General features: G+C 43.9%; 1 protein-coding gene across 1 annotated transcript in view; it reads right to left on the reverse strand.

The window, feature by feature from the left end:
- Nucleotides 1–5,135, reverse strand: part of LOC140479915 (ras-related protein Rab-3B) — a 168,501-nt gene extending 163,366 nt beyond the window's left edge. The window contains exon 1 of the mRNA XM_072574288.1: nt 4,887–5,135. The gene's annotated coding sequence lies outside the window, so the exon portion shown is untranslated. The remainder of the gene's footprint in view (nt 1–4,886) is intronic.
- Between the last annotated feature and the right edge of the window lie 12,560 nt (nt 5,136–17,695).

A 17,695-nucleotide genomic window follows, 5' to 3' on the forward strand; every position in this document is an offset into this window, starting at 1 on the left:
GGCTTTGACCTTTATGTTGTCGTTGTCTAAGGTTATAAGAGATAGGATTTATAATCATCGAGAAAGAAATAAATTGATGAGGGATAGTTAACACAGTTTTGTGAAGGGTAGGTCATGCCTCACAAACCTTATTAACTCTTTGAGAAGGTGACCAAACAGGTGGATGAGGGTAAAGTGGTTGATGTGGTGTTTATGGATTTCAATAAGGCATTTGATAAGATTCCCCATGATAGACTATTGCACAAAATACAGAGGCATGGGATTGAGGGTGATTTAGTGGTTTGAATCAGAAATTGGTTAGCTGAAAGAAGACATAGTGGTGGTTGATGGGAAATATTCATCCTGGAGTTCAGTTACTAGTGGTGTACTGCAAGGATCTGTTTTGGAGCCACTACTGTTTGTCATTTTTATAAATGACCTGGATGAGGGTGTAGAAGGATGGGTTAGTGAATTTGCGGTTGACACTAAGGTAGGCAGAGTTGTGGATAGTGCCGAAGGACATTGTGGGTTACAGAGAGATAGATAAGCTGCAGAGCTGGGCTGAGAGGTGGCAAATGGAGTTTAATGCGGAAAAGTGTGAGGTGATTCACTTTGGAAGGAGTAACAGGGATGGTGGTAAGATTCTTGGTAGTACAGATGAGCAGAGAGATCTCGGTGTCCATGTTCATAGATCCCTGAAAACCTGCTAGCCAGGTTGATAGGATTGTGAAGAAGGTAAAAACAATGACTGCAGATGCTGGAAACCAGATTCTGGATTAGTGGTGCTGGAAGAGCACAGCAGTTCAGGCAGCATCCGAGGAGCAGTAAAATCAATGTTTCGGGCAAAAGCCTTTCATCAGGAATAAAGGCAGAGAGCCTGAAGCATGGAGAGATAAGCTAGAGGAAGGTGGGGGTGGGGAGAAAGTAGCATAGAGTACGATAGGTGAGTGGGGGAGGAGATGAAGGTGATAGGTCAGGGAGGAGGGTGGAGTGGGTAGGTGGAAAAGAAGATAGGCAGGTAGGACAAGTCATGGGGACAGTGATGAGCTGGAAGTTTAGAACTAGGGTGAGGTGGGGGAAGGGGAAATGAGGAAACTGTTGAAGTCCACATTGATGCCCTGGGATTGAAGTGTTCCGAGGCGGAAGATGAGGCGTTCTTCCTCCAGGCATCTGGTGGTGAGGGAGCGGCGGTGAAGGAGGCCCAGGACCTCCATGTCCTCAGCAGAGCGGGAGGAAGAGGTGGGGAGTGGTGCTGGCTCCCACACCTACCTGGATTACACCTCTTCCCACCCTACCTCTTGCAAAAATGCCATCCCATATTCCCAATTCCTCCGCCTCCACTGGATCTGCTCCCAGGAGGACCAGTTCCACCACAGAACACACCAGATGGCCTCCTTCTTTAGAGACCGCAATTTCCCTTCCCACGTGGTTAAAGATGCCCTCCAACGCATCTCGTCCACATCCCGCACCTCCGCCCCTGGTGATCACCTTCCACCCTACCAACCTTCGCATAAACCAAATCATCCGCTGACATTTCCGCCACCTCCAAACAGACCCCACCACCAGGGATATATTTCCCTCCCCACCCCTTTCCGCCTTCCGCAAAGACCGTTCCCTCTGCGACTACCTGGTCAGGTCCACGCCCCCAAACAACCCACCCTCCAATCCTGGCACTTTCCCCTGCCACCGCAGGAACTGTAAAACCTGCACCCGCACCTCCTCCCTCACGTCTATCCAAGGCCCTAAAGGAGCCTTCCACATCCATCAACGTTTTACTTGCACATCCACTAATATCATTTATTGTATCCGTTGCTCCCGATGCAGTCTCCTCTACATTGGGGAGACTGGGCGCCTCCTAGCAGAGCGCTTTAGGGAACATCTCCGGGACACCCGCACCAATCAACCACACCGCCCCGTGGCCCAACATTTCAACTCCTCCTCCCGCTCTGCCGAGGACATGGAGGTCCTGAGCCTCCTTCACCGCCGCTCCCTCACCACCAGATGCCTGGAGGAAGAACGCCGCATCTTCCGCCTCGGAACACTTCAACCCCAGGGCATCAATGTGGACTTCAACAGTTTCCTCATTTCCCCTTCCCCCACCTCACCCTAGTTCTAAACTTCCAGCTCAGTAACTGTCCCCATAACTTGTCCGGACTTGTCCTACCTGCCTATCTTCTTTTCCACCTATCCACTCCACCCTCTCCTCCTTGACCTATCATCTTCATCCCCTCCCCCACTCACCCATTGTACTCTATGCTACTTTCTCCCCACCCCCACCCTCCTCTAGCTTATCTCTCCACACTTCAGGCTCACTGCCTTTATTCCTGATGAAGGGCTTTTGCCCGAAACGTTGATTTCGAAGCTACTTGGATGCTGCCTGAACTGCTGTGCTCTTCCAGCACCACTAATCCAGAATCTGATTTCCAGCATCTGCAGTCATTGTTTTTACCAGGTAAATTTAAGGTCAGGGTGGAATGTGTTGGTGAAGTTGATGAATTGCTCAACCTCCTCGTGGCGGAGGAAGAGGTGGAGTGGTGCTGATGTAATTACGGAAGATCGACTGTTCTACGTAGCCAACAAAGAGACAGGCATAGCTGGGGCCCATACGTGTGCCCATGGCTACCCCTGAATCCAGGATTGTTAAGAAGGCATACAATGTATTAGCTTTTATTAGTAGAGAGATTGAACTTCAGAACCAATGAGATCATGTTGCAGCTATACAAACCTCTGGTGTAGCCACACTTCGAGTACTGTGTACAATTCTGGTCACTGCATTATAGGAAGGATGTAGAAGGTTGGAAAGGGTGCAAAGGAGATTTACTAGGATATTGCCTGGTATGGAGGGAAGGTTTACAAAGAAAGGCTGAGGGACTTGAGGCTGTTTTCATTAGAGAGAAGGTTGAGAAATGACTTAACTGAGACATATAATATAACCAGAGGGTAGATAGGGTGCACAGTGAGAGCCTTTTTCCTCGGATGGTGATGGCTACCACAAGAGGAGTTCGCTTTAAATTGAGGGATGATATATAAAAGACAGATGTCAGAGGTAGGTTCTTTACTCGGAGTAGTAGGGGTGTGGAACACACTGCCTGCAACAGAAGTAGACACACCAACTTCAAGGGCATTAAAATTGTCATTGAATAAACATATGAAAATGGAATAGTGTAGGTTAGATGGGCTTCAGATTGGTTTCACAGGTTAGTGCAACATCGAGGGCGAAAGAGCCTGTGCTGCCCTATAATGTTCTATGTTCAATTTTAAAAGAGTGATTGATAGAAAAGTCTAGGGAGGGAATTCTAAAATGTCGAGCTGAGGAGATTGTTCGGACAGCCTCTAATGGTTCTGAGGAAGGGTCACTGAACCTGAAACGTTAACTCTGATTTCTCTTCATAGATGCTGCCTGACCTGCTGAGCTTTTCCTGCAACTTCTATTTTTGTTTCTGATTTACAGCACTCGCAGTTCTTTCAGTGTTTCTCTAATTATGGTGTTTCAGGGAGTAGTGATTGAAAAAGAGGCTGCATTAGAGGAGATTGTAAAGCTGAAGAAGGTCACAAAGACGATCACACCATAACAAATAGGAGCAGAATTAGACTATTTGGTCCATCCAGTCTGCTCCATCATTCACTCATGACATGTTTCTCAATCCCATTCTTCTGCTTTTTCCCTATTACTTAGTTGCATAAATATCATTCCAATGGAGGACCTAAACTAGGCAGTTTGGAATTGGTCTATTTTTCCTTTCCAGTTAATCACAATTATATATTTCCTGATTTTTATCACAAATTCCCACCATTCTTTTCATCTTTGTCATGCATATCACTCTATGAGGATAGATAAGTTTTAAAATGCTTTTTAAAAATACTCAATAATCCTATAAGACTCCAGGATGGCATTTGGTAGCAAGAGAATGACAACTGATAGTGATTACTGACAATCTTGTTCTTCATAGTTGTTTCTGCCAACAATACATATGAAATTGGGTAATTCACAAATTTTACACTGGGCAAGTAATCCCTGAAAAATCCTGAAAGCAAACAATTGTTTAAAAACCCAGTTGGCTGATTTTAGGCAAGGGTTAAACAGAAGTGGGAATATTCCAGGATGTTATTGTTCTTAATTCTTTAAGGGTTGTCCATCACATGGCGTAGATTCAAAAAGTACCAGGTGCACACTTAAATAATTTTCCAATAGGCATCACTACAGTCGCTATTTTTAAATCACCAACTACCTGGAATAGGAGGAAAAAAACATGACAAGGCTGATTGACATTATTCAACTCCCTTTGGGGGTTGAATGGTGAAATTGTTGCCTTTTTTTTGCACGATTGCAAATGCGTGTCAAATACTTCAATTCCTGTTGTAAAACTACAATAATCAATCAGACACTATGTTATATCGCACAATGTTAGACCGGACTAGATACTTTATTTAGGAAAAACAAACCTGTTTCATTTCACAGTGGCGATCGATGTCTACATTAGCCGTAGACTTGGCCAGTTGTAACAATTTAAAAGATTAAGAGATTCATTAAAATGGTATCCCGTTTCCATCAGAACGGATTTGCTCGACCTTTCAAAACAACAATTTTTTTTTTGCGATCAGATTAATGGGTTTGGGCACAAAACATGACGGGGTGTTGAAACAATCGAGGAAATCCATAGCAAATTGGCTGCGTTCTTAAGGTACGATGAAAGCAAGAGAGTCTTTAAGGGTTATGAGCAGAAAAAGATTAACTGCCCGAAAATAATATACTTCGGTATCCAGGGAAATAAAAACAAAATAGACGAGTAACATCAGTTTTCAGGGGAAGTGGAAAGAGAAACCGGGCTGGTTTATTTACAGTCTGATTAATCAGAATTGAAAAACCTGTCCTCGTGGAAGATGTATATAACAAGAGAGACGCTCACCTTATTGTGCGGTGTCCTACTCAGCTTCTTTGAAATAACTGATCTAAACCCGGATATAAGTCAAAAGATAACCAAAAATAATTCTTATTCAAGGTTTAATAGTTACAGCTGTGAAACCGCCGGCTCGATTTCACAGTGGAGTTTAGTTGCCGCTCTAGTTGTCTCGAACAGCAGCTGTTTTCAGTGAGGGAAAGTGTGCGCACACAATCCAGACATCTCTCCGCTTCGCCGGGGCAGATGAGCTAAGGAAACGTCAGAGCAGCAATGAAAGCGTCTTCCCTCCCTGTCACGGCGTGGAGTTTTTCTCTCAATGCGTTGGGAACGTCATGCCGCACGCTTCGCTCTCCCCAACTTTCTTTTCGAAGCCATGATGTCGAGCAGTTGGTGTTAGATTGAGGTGGACAAAGTTAAAAATCACACAACACCAGGTTATAGTCCAACGGGTTTATTTTGGAAGCACTAGCTTTCGGAGCGCTGCTCCTTCGTCACGATTATAACCTGGTGTTGTGTGATTTTTAACTTTGTTTTTGAAGTCTTGTGACAGCAGATAGACTGCGCCCTGATTAGTATCATGTCCAATATAAAAATATGGGAGATCTTCAAAGTTGTTTTCTTTCACCAATTTTGTAGTTATTCCCCGATTAATAGTTTAACATCTTAAAATTAGAATCATTGAAACATTTGCAACATCAGCAGGGGCCAGTTCGACCATCGTGTCAATTCCGGCTCTTATTAGACAATTCAGTCAGTCCCATTCCCATCCTCTAGCCTATAGTCCTGCAAATTTATTTCCCTCAAGTGCCTATTCACTTTCCTTTTGAAAGCGTTTATCAAAATTATTATAGTAACCAAAGAAAAGAATTGAACTACAGCAAAATAATCCTTTAGAACCTGGTTCGATCGGTGTCGCGAATCCATTCACCTCACTTTCAGGTTTCTTGATCATTTTAGCATTTATCCAGGTCCGTTTTGAGATATTGCACTGTCCTATCTCGAGCAGCAGAAAAATGGCACTTTTTCACAATGAGTCACTAATTTTAGTTTGAAACATAATCTATTTTGATGATCTCAGGCTAAAAGGACTAAATTAACAAAGCTCATTTTGCCAACCTCATTTTCAGTAACCTATTTTCCTTAAATCACCCTTCTGCCATGGCATTGGCGCTAGAAGGGAGGTCAATGTAAAATTTTAAATGATACAAAGATGATTGCCATACATCAAACTCTCATCTTATGCAGTGATAGTGTCCCTACCTCTGGAACAGAAACTCCAAATTCAAGATGCATATGCTCCAGGGGTATATAGTTACATCTCTGGACAGGTTGATTAGAAAATGTATCAATGTACCACCAACTACAACCTGTCCCAAAGATGATAACTCTTCTATGAGAAATTGAATAAGAACATGAAAATAATACTCAGGTAAAAGCTAATGCATAATCAATTCTTGTAAGACTAGAGATCTGAGAATGTATTGTTAACAAGATAGCCACAAATCTGTTCCTATATCTTTGCTGTGATTATACAATGACGTGAACCCATTCACAATACTCTTTGTGACCATCCCATCATAAATGTTAGTGACATTAATAGACCATGTATTACTCAATTTAACAAAATTTACTGATTCATAGATGACTTAGATACAATTTTGTAAGCCATTATATATACCAGAATTTCTTAAGCTTTATAGAAAATAACCAAGATTCTGAAAGAAAGTTGAAAGGACATAAACTTTATTGCCTGCAGTTAAGGAGAAAGTGAGGACTGCAGATGCTGGAGATCAGAGCTAAAAATGTGTTGCTAGAAAAGCGCAGCAGGTCAGGCAGCAGCCAAGGAGCAGGAGAATTGACGTTTCGGGCATGAGCCCTTCTTCAGGAATGAGGAAAGTGCCTGCAGTTAAGGAAAAGATAATATTTATTTCCCTGCTTTCCTGCAATGCCAAAGTCCTGAATTGAATTGAATTTATTGTCACATGTACCGAGGCACAGTGAAAAGTTTTGTTTTGTGAGCGATACAGGCAGATCACATAGGTAAGTAGCATAGATAGTAAATAAAAGGTGAACAGCAGCAAAAACAAAAACATAGGTACAGGCGAATGTTAAGAGCTTGAGAGTCCATTCAGTATTCTGACAACAGTAGGGTAGAAACTGTTACAAAACCGGCTGGTGCGTGTGTTCAGGCTTCTCTACCTTCTCCCTGATGGTAGAGGTTGTAGAAAAACATTGCTAAGGTGGGGTGACTCTTTGAGAATACTGGTGGGCCTGGAAGATGGATTCTATAGATGGTCTTTGTGATTGTCCAGGCCAAGTTCACCACTCTCAGTAACCATTTCCAACCTTAAATGGTATAGTTGCCATACCAGGCAGTGATACATCCAGACAGAATGCTCTCAATGGCGCACCTATAAAAATTGGCAAGAGTATATGCCATCATGCCAAATTTCCTCAGCTGCCTGAGGAAGAAGAGAAGTTGTCGGGCCTTTGTAACCAGTGCGTTCACATGAAGAGTCCAAGAAAGCTTGTTGTGGATGACCGCTCCCAAGAGCTTGACACTGTCCACTCATTCCATCTCTGTGCTGTTAATATGTAGGGGGGACATGAGTAACATCCTGCCAAAAGTCAGTAATGAATTCCTTGGTTTTGCTGACATTGAGAGTTAGGTTGTTCTCAATGCACCATTTTTCCAGGTCTTCCACCTTCTGTCTATAGTCTGTTTCGTCGCCATCTGAGAATCGACCAACTATGGTGGTGTCATCAGCGTACTTGTGAATGGCATTAGTCTGGTATTTGGCGATGCAGTCATGGGTATAGAGTGAGTACAGTAGGGGGGCTGAGTATGCACCCCTGGGGGCTCGAGTGTTGAGTGTTAGTGAGGATGAAATATTGTCCCCGATCCTCTCTGATTGTGGCCTGTGGGTCAGGAAACTGAGGATCCAGTTGCAGAGAGTGGGGCTTAGTTTGAGATTACTAAGTTTAGTAATCAGTCTCAAGGGGATAATAGTATTGAAGGCTGAACTGTAGTCAATAAGTAGGATTCTTACGTAGCTGTTCTTGGTATCAAGATGATCTAGGGAGGAGTGACGGGCAAGTGATATGGCATCTAACATGGATCTGTTGGTCTGATAGGCAAATTGGAGTTGGTCAAGAGTAGTAGGGAGGCTGGAGTTGATTAATGCCATGACCAACCTTTCAAAGCACTTCATGACCACCGAAGTTAGAGCCACTGGGCAGTAGTCATTGAGACATGCTGCATGAGCCTTCTTAGGCGCAGGGATGATGTTGGCCCCCTTGAAACAGGCAGGGACAGTGGTCTACTGCAGGGAGAGGTTGAAGATGCCCGAGAAGACTTCTGCTAGTTGATCTGCACATGCTCTGAGTGCACGGCCTGGTACTCATCTGGTCCCATCACTTTCCTTGGATTCACATGAAGGAAAATTGATCTGACCTCTGATGCAGTGACTGCTGGGATAGGTTCATCAGAACTTGTCAGAATAGGTGTAACCTCTCCACCAAAATTCTGCTCAAAGCGAGCATAGAAGACGTTGAGATGATCTAGGAGGGATATGTCATTGTCTGCTATCTTGCACTGTCTCTTTTTAGGACTTGCGATGTCATTCAGTCCTTAGATGCCGGGTGTCTGTCTGGGTCTCTAGTTTGGAATGGTATTGGTCCTTGGCTGTCTTAATGACTCTGTGAAGGTCATACTTGGATTCCTTATATTTGAGTGGGTCTCCTGATCTGAAGGTCTCACGCCTGGTTTTTAGCAGGTTCTGTATGTCCTGATTCATCCAGGGTTTCCTGTTGGGGAACACCCGGATTGACTTCCTCGGTATATCAGCCATTTCCAGACAACACCAGAGTTGATCCCTTGCCTCCTCCGACCAGCACTGGACCTGTATCCACGAGGGGGTCTCCTGCTTGACCTTTTGCCTATTAGCCGGGAGAAGAAGCAAGGCATTGTGGTCGGAGTTCTCGAAATGAGGGTGGGGGATGGAGCGATAGGCATCCTTCCAGTGTAGTAATGGTCTAAAATGTTCGGGCCCGTAGTGGGGCAGGTAATGTTCTGGTGGTACTTGGGCAACACCTTCCTTAGATTGACTTGATTTAAGTTGCTAGTCACAATAAACTGGGCCTCGGGGTGTTCCGTCTCCAGGGTGTTAGTGGTGGAGTACAGCACACCCAGAGCTTCCTCAACCTTTGCTTGTGTGGCGGAATGTACACAGCAGTTAGTATAGCAGCAGTAAATTTGCATGTACATAGAAGGGGCAGCATTTGATGCTGAGGAGTTCAAGGTTTGGGGATCAATGGTTGCCCAGGGTTGCAATATCCATGCACCACAAGTTGTTGATTAAAAAGCAAACTGCTCCACCCTTTGTCTTACCTAACGATGCTGTGCAGTCCATACAATAGATAGAAAAACAATCAGCCTGAAGCGTGCAGTCAGGAATAGATGGGTTGAGCCAGGTTTCTGTGAAGCAGAGTGCACGGCAGTCCTGCAGTTCATGCTGGAAGCTGAGCAGTGATCTGAGTTCATCCATCTTGTTCTCCAAAGATTGTACATTTGCCAGGAGTAAGCTAGGAAGGGGGTTCTTGAAACCGTGTAGTCTCAGTCTTACTGGCAGGCCGGCACGCTTACCCCGTTTCCTCGCAGGTTTCTTACATTTGAGTGGTCCAGTAGTCTGGTGGAGTGGATTCTGACTGCTGACCTTAATGGATCTGAATTTAGTTCAAATTTGCATCACTAGAATATTTGCAAACACAGTGTACAACAAGAAGGCTGAAAACCATTTTACTATCATATCTCCACATACATTACATGTGTAATCTTGTCATAAATTAGACCCATCTGGAAGGATGAGCAAACTCAAGAACAAACAATGTTGGATCATTCTTGTACACTGGAATTGCTGGATGAAGACATTCAAGGGAATTTTCAATGGATCTTATCACCAGGTAGGCAGGTACGCAACCAAGAAGATTTGTATCTCAGGATGTGGATGAGGCTGTTGACTTGCTTGCTGAGCTGGTATGTTTGTTTGCAGACACTTCATAGCCAATCTAGGTAACATCATCAATGCATCTTTGGTGAAGCATTGGTGTTCTGTTCCACTTGCTATTTATGTGTCTAAGTCTACTGGGGTTGGTGGTGTCATTTCTGGTTTTGTTGCTGGTTCTGTTTCTTAGTAGTTGGTATATGTGGTCCAACTCTGCATGTTTGTTAATGGAGTTCCGGGTTGAGTGCTAGGCTTCCAGGAATTTCCATGCATGTCTCTGATGGCTTGTCTGAGGAATGATGCATTGTCTCAGTCGAATTGGTGTCCTTCATTGTCCATGTATGGATACAAGTGATAGCTGGTCATGTCTCTTGGTGGCTAGTTGGTGTCCATGTACCCTGGTGGCTAATTTCTTTCCTGTTTGCCCTACGTAGTGCTTTTAGCAGTTTTTACATGGTATTTTGTATATAACATTGGTCCTGTCGGTTGTGGGTATGTTGATCCTTAATACTTGTTAGTCGCTGTCATTGTGTGGTAGTTGGTTTGTGGGCTACCATGATACCCAGGGTCAGAGTAGTCTGGTTGTCATTTCTGATATGTCCTTAATGTATGGCAGTGTGGCCAATGTGTCCGGATGTGTTGTGTCTTCCTGTTGTGGTCTGTCGAGTAGGTAGCAGCGGACTACACGTTTTGGTTACCTGTTGATTCTGAAGATGTTGTGTAGGTGTTCTTCCTCTGCTTTGCGAAGCACCTCGAAACCTCGAAAATAATAGTCTTGCACCAACTTTGTGCCTTAGTCTCATTAAATTCCAGATTTGATTCAAAACATGAAATAAGTTTCAAAATTCTACCCTATTATACTTCCAGTTTGTACTGTTTCCACATGTGCCTATTTGGAATTTGGAGTAAGGGTTAGTTCTGGGCAAAGGAATTTGAATTGCATTTTTCTTATGTTTATAAAACTACTAATTGCATTCATGAAAATCAATTAATTTGACATAGCATCAGTTACTGTATTTCATAGTTGCATTGAGAACAGAAGCCAACCTGACCTGTACGTAACAAGAGACACTGGCATACCTATCTGCCAACATATGACAACTGCTTTGATTTACAATGGATCAATGGATTAGAGCTTTGACCACTGCAGAAAGAACAATGCAGCTGTCTTGTAATATAGGTTTAATATTTCTCATGATATACAAAATCACTATTCATAACTAGTACATGTAGCCAGGTCTGTCAGCAACTGTGTGGTGTTCTAATAAACTGTCACTGCACTTAAAACATTGACACTGTTATCTCCCCTAAGATGTTACCAGACCTGCTCCAGAAATTTCTGTTTATGGCCTTTAAATTTTCCTTGTTAACATCCGGCTTGAATCAAAACCATAGAGTCGCAGAGTTGTACAGCATGGAAACAGACCCTTCAGTCCAACTTGTTCACTCCACCCAGATAACTTAAATTAATCTAGTCCCATTTGCCAACATTTGCCCTACATCCCCTTAAACCCTTCCTATTCATATACCCATCCAGATGTCTTTTAAATGTTGTAATTCTTCCAGCCTCCACCACTTCCTCTGGCAATTTATTTTATATGCATGCCACCTTCTGCATGAAAATTTTGCCTTTAGGTCCCTTTTATATCTTCCCCTCTCACCTTAACCCTATGCCCTCTAGTTTTGGAGTCCCCTACCCTGAGAAAAAGATCTTGTCTATTCACCCTATCCATGCCCTTCATGATTTTATAAACCTCTATAAGGTCACCGCTAAGCATCCCAGCCCCAGTCTATAGGTTTGTCTAGACAGCCTCTCCCTATAATTCAAACCCTCCAACCCCAGCAACATCCATGTAAATCTTGTCTGCACCCTTGCAAGTTTAACTACATCTTTCCTATAGCAGGGAGACCAGAATTGAATGCAGTATTCCAAAAGCAGTCTACCAATGTCCTGTACAGCTGCAACATGACATCCCAACACCTATACTCAATGCACTAACCAATAAAGGCAAATATACCAAATGCTTTCTTCACTACACTGTCTATCAGAAAATCTATCCTGCAGATCAGTCAAGCAACAGTCTGACACAGTAATTCCCTCAGCATAATTCCCTACTGCTTGTCACAACCTCTCTGTCACAATTCTTGTATACGTTCTGTCCCACCAGCAATGCAGTGGCTACTGCTGGGATGGAGTTGCCATGAGAGTGTTTTAACATTGACTCCAAACTCCATGATGTCTTTGTCATCAGTTCAAAGCTCCTTTGATTGCCACCTACCACTCTCCGTCAACCAATGAATCAGTACTCCTCCATGTTGACCACCACTTGGAAGAAGCAGTGAGAGTAGCAATTCACAGAATGTACCAAGGGTGGCAGAGTAGCACCTCGACTGACTTATCTGCCAGGGTGGGACTGCAGCAAGTAATGAGCAAACCAAAAACAGGGAAAGATCTACTTGAACTCACCCCGACCAATTTACCTATCACAAACGCACCCAGTACATGACAGTACTAGTAGAAGTGACACCACAATCCTTGGAGAGACAAAGTACTATCATTATACTTGGGACACACTTCATTGCATTGTTTACCACTATCAGAGAGATACCCTAGGTTATTCGCAGTAGCTAATTCATTCGACAACTACAATCTGTAATCTCATGGCTTGGTTTATCATCGTTCTACTACCACCATAAGCTTGGTTCAATGGGAAATGGAGGAGAATATGCTTCAGCATTTTTAAAAGTGAGGTGCAAACTGGTTTGAGCCCCAATATAGGAATCCTTGCACAGCAAACAGCAGAAGCAGCATGTAATTGACATAATAAAGTAACCCCATAACCAATGAATTAAATTGAAGTTCTACAATTCTGCCACATGCAGGTGCAAATGACAGTGGACCAATTAAGCAATTAACACGAGGAGAAGGTTTCACAAATGTCCCTATTTTCAATGATGGGGAAACCTAGGACTTCACTAAAAATGGAAGACTGGAACATTTGCAACCATCTTTAGACATAAGTGCCAAGTGGATAATCCATCTGGGCCTCCTCTAGAGGTCCACTGCATCATAGAGCCAAGCTTCAAGTAATGCTTTTTTATATAGTCAGAAGTGCTCTTACATGTAATTGAACATTTTTTGTGCCCCATCACCAAATTATCCATGGTCAAATAATTCCACTCATTCCATATGATATCACTAACAGCTGAAGGCACTGGATACCACAAAGGTTATCTGACCCTGACCAACCCCAGCAGTAGCACTTGCACTCCAAATCAGGCACATCCCTAACCAAGCTCTTCCAGTGCAGCTACAATACTGCCATCTACCTGACACTATGGAAAATTGCCCAAGGAGATCCTGTCCAGTCAATTGCTGCTCCATCAGTCTATTAGAGGCATAGAGATATACAGCATGGAAACAGACCCTTCAGTCCAACCTGTCCATGCTGACCAGACATCCCAACCCAATCTAGTCCCACCTGCCTGCACCCTGCCCATATCCCTCCAAACTCTTCCTAGTCATATACACACCCAAATGCCTTTCTTTCTCTCTCTCTCTCTCCTGCACTGACCTCACCATGTGCTTCCTTCGTTTGTTCTTCTCCCTTTTAAAACTGCTGTTGTTTTGAATCTTCTTTTCCAAAGTTCCAAAACAATGCAACCGCATATAAAACAGTAATTGCTGCTCCTGGAATTCGAGGAAATCACCTCCAACACCCAAAATACCTCAATAAAGGAGCAGCTGTTATAGCCAGAAATTTTTCCCGTCCTCCATCTTGGACTACCCAGAATCCTTTACTATTCTCAAAGTGTTGAAAGGTGTCTTGTTATCATGCAAATCTACACAGCAATAATCTACTCACCAAAGGTCAGTTTGGTTTCTGACACAGCCACTCACCCACGCGTGGACAAAACAATTGCATTCAATAAGCAAAGTGAAATGAAGTTGAGTTATTCACTGATGATTGCTTGCTGAAATTCATGACTATTCAAATACTGATGCAGTCCATTCATACATGCACCAGAACCTGGGCAATATCCATGCTTGAATAGTAAGCGTCAAGCTCCATTTTTGTAGCAGCAGTGAGAGCAGCGAGAGTGAGGACGAGGATGCTGCTGGGAATTGTTTAAAAACTTACCTCATGATTAGGCAGAGCGCACGCTGAGCAGGAGCAGACATGGGAACTGCTGAGTAATTGAGGTAATATATTTGGGTGGTTGCTATACCCGAAACACTACTTAGGTAGTATCTCCAACCCATCCTCCTCCTCTCACCAAAACAAAAAAGGTTCTGTGCACCAATTTGTTAAAGTTACTAGTTTTTTCGATAGTCTCTTTGGGAATTCAGAATAGTGAGAATGGATGTTAGGGCAATTGCATACTTCTCATGTAGGATGTGGGAGGTAAGGGTCACCACTAATGTCCCCACTGACATCATCTGCAAAAAGACCTCATGGAATACCGGGAGAACTAGCCATTTGGATACATAACTGGCTCAAAGGTAGAAGACAGAGGGTGGTGGTGGAGGATTGTTTTTCAGACTGGAGGCCTGCGATCAGTGGAGTGCCACAAGGATCGGTGCTGGGTCCACTACGTTTCATCATCTATACACATGATTTGGATGTGAGCATAGGAGGTATAGTTAGTAAGTTTGCAGATGACACCAAAATTGGACAGTGTAGTGGACAGCGAAGAATGTTACCTCAGATTACAATGGGATCTTGATCATATGGGCCAATGGGCTGAGATGTGGCAGATGGAGTTTAATTTAATGCCAAGTGCTGCATTTTTGGAAAGCAAATCTTAGCAGAACTTATACACTTAATGGTAAGGTCCTCGGGAGTGTTGCTGAACAAAGAGACCTTGGAGTGCAGGTTCATAGCCCCTTGAAAGTAGAGTTGCAGGTAGATAGGATAGTGAAGAAGGCGTTTGGTATGCTTTCCTTTATTGGTCAGAGTATTGAGTACAGGAGTTGGGAGGTCATGTTGCAGCTGTACAGGACTTTGGTTAGGACACTGTTGGAATACTGCATGCAACTTTGGTCTCCTTCCTATCGGAAAGATGTTGTGAAACTTGAAAGAATTCAGAAAAGATTTACAAGGATGTTGGAGGATTTGAACCATAGGGAGAGGTTGAATAGGCTGGGGCTATTTTTCCTGGAGTGTCAGAGAGTGAGGGTGACCTTACTGAGGTTTATAAAATCATGAGGGACATGGATAGGGTAAATAGACAAAGTATTTTCCCTGGGATGGGGGAGTCCAGAACTAGAGGGTATAGGTTTAGGGTGAGAGGGGAAAGATATAAAAGAGACCTAAGGGGCAATATTTTTCGTGCAGAGGGTGGTACATGTATGGAATGAGCTACCAGATAAAGTGGTGGAGGCTGGTACAATTGCAATATTTAAAAGGTATTTCGATGGGTATATGAATAGGAAGGGTTTGGAGGGATATGGGCCGGGTGCTGGCAGGTGGGACTAGATTGGGTTGGGGTATCTGGTCGGCATGGATGAGTTGGACCGAAGGGTCTGTTTCCGTGCTGTATATCTCTATGACTGTATGACTCTAAGTGGATCCAACTTCAGCTCCTCGGAAACTGCATTAGGGAACTGGAGCTGGAGCTGGAGCTGGATGAGCTTTGGATCATTTGGGAGATGGAGGGGTTAACAGAGAGGTAGTCTGACCTCAGGTACAAGAAAAAGGTAGATGGGTTACAGTCAGGGTATGGAAAGGGAACAGGCAGACAGTGGAGGGATCCCCTGTAGCCATTCCCCTCAACAATAAGTATCCGATTTTGGATTCTGTTGTGGGGCGGGGCACCTTCCGGGGGAAAACCATAGTGGTCAGGTCTCTGGTGCTGAGCCTGACTCTGTGGCTCAGAAGAGAAGGGGGATAATAGAAAAGCGCTAGTGGTAGGAGACTCAATAGTTACAGGAACGGACAAGACATTCTGTGGTCATGAGCGGGACTCCCGGAAGGTATTGTTGCCTCCCAGGTGCCAGGGTTTGGGATGTCTCTGGTCGAATCTTCAAGATTCTGAAGGGGAAGGGTGAGCAGCTAGAAATCGTGGTGCACATTGACACCAATGACAGAGGCAGGAAAAGGGATAAGGACCTAAAAGGTGATTTCAGGGAGTTAGGTTGGAAGTTAAAAAGCAGGACAAATCTCAGGATTACTACTGGTGCCATGTGCTAATGAGGTGAGAAACAGGGAGCGAGTGCAGCTAAACATGTGGCTACAGGGCTAGTGCAGGCAGGAGGACTTCAGATACGTAGATCATTGGGGTACCTTCTGGGTAAGGTGGGACCAATACATGAAGACAGATTGAACTTAAACTGAAAGGACACCAATGTCCTGCGTGGAAGATTTCCGAGAGCACTTTGGAAGGGTTTAAACTAGTTTGGCAGGGGGATGGGAACCACAGCTACAGATCAGAAGAGAGGGTAGTTGTTTAACTGGCAGAAATAGAATGCAGAGTCTGCCAGGAAGGATACACAGTTAACCTTCCAAATGGGTTAAAGTGTGTCTGTTTCAATGCAAGGAGTGTCAGGAATAAAGTGATGGACTCAGAGCATGGATCAGTACTTGGAATAATGATATTGTGACCATAATGGAGACATGGGTTTCAGAGGGGCAGGAAGGGTTGCTGTATCTTCCAGGGTTTAGATCTGTTAAAAAGAATAGGGATGGGGATAAAAGAGGAGGGGAAGTAGCATTGTTGATTAGAGAGTGCATCACAGCTGCACAAAAGGAGGTTGTTGAGGAATGTTTGTCTACTGGGTCAGTATGGGTGGAAGTCAATAACAGGAAAGGAGAAGCCACTTCACTGAGTGTTTTCTATAGACACCCCCCGCCCCCCCAACAGTAGCAGAGAGGTGGAAGAACAGATTGGACAGCAGATCTTGGAAAGCAGATGTAACACATTTGTTGTTATGGGTGACTTCAACTTCCCCAATATTGATTGGAAACCTCTTAGTGCAGATGGTCTGGATGAAATCAATTTGTCAGGTGTGTCCAGGAAGGATTACTGACTCAATACGTAGATAGGCCGACTAGGTAGGAGCCCAATTTAGATTTGGTGCTTGGCAACGAGCCAGGCCAGGTGTCAGATCTCTCAGTGGGAGAGCATTCGGTGACAGTGACCACAACTGCCTCACCTTTACCATAGCTATGGTGAGGGATAGGAACAGACTGTATAGAAAGGCATTTAATTGAGGGACAGGAAATTATACTGCTATTAGACAGAATCTGTGGAGTATAAATTGGGAACAATTGTTCTCTGGGAAATGTACAACAGAAATGTGGAGGCTGTTTAAGGAGCACTTGTTGTGAGTGTTGGATAACTTTGTTCCAATGAGACAGGCAAGGAATGGCTAGGTGAAGGAACCTTGGGTGGCAAGAAGAGCTTCTCGTCAAGAGGGAGAATGAAAGTTGAGAAGTAAGGATCAGGTACAGCTTTAGAGGATTACAAGGTAACTAGGAAAGAACGCAAAAATGGACTGAGGAGAGCTAGGAGGGGCACAAAAAAGCCTTGGTGGAAAGGATTAGGGAAAACCCAAAGGCACTTTACACTTACATGAGGATTAAGAGAATGATCAGAGAAAGGGTAGAGCCAAACAGGGATAGTGGAGGGAATGTGTGCCTGGACTCTGAAGAGACAGGGGAGGCCTTTTTGCTTCAGTATTCACCAGAGTGGGACCTTGTTGATAGTGAGAACACCATGGACCAGGTTAATAGGCTTGAAAAGATTGATATTAAGAAAGTGGATGTTCTGGAAATTCTGGGAGCATCAAGATAGATAACACCCCAGGGC

The sequence above is a fragment of the Chiloscyllium punctatum genome, chromosome 7 (assembly GCF_047496795.1).
Source record: "Chiloscyllium punctatum isolate Juve2018m chromosome 7, sChiPun1.3, whole genome shotgun sequence".
Taxonomy (NCBI): domain Eukaryota; kingdom Metazoa; phylum Chordata; class Chondrichthyes; order Orectolobiformes; family Hemiscylliidae; genus Chiloscyllium; species Chiloscyllium punctatum.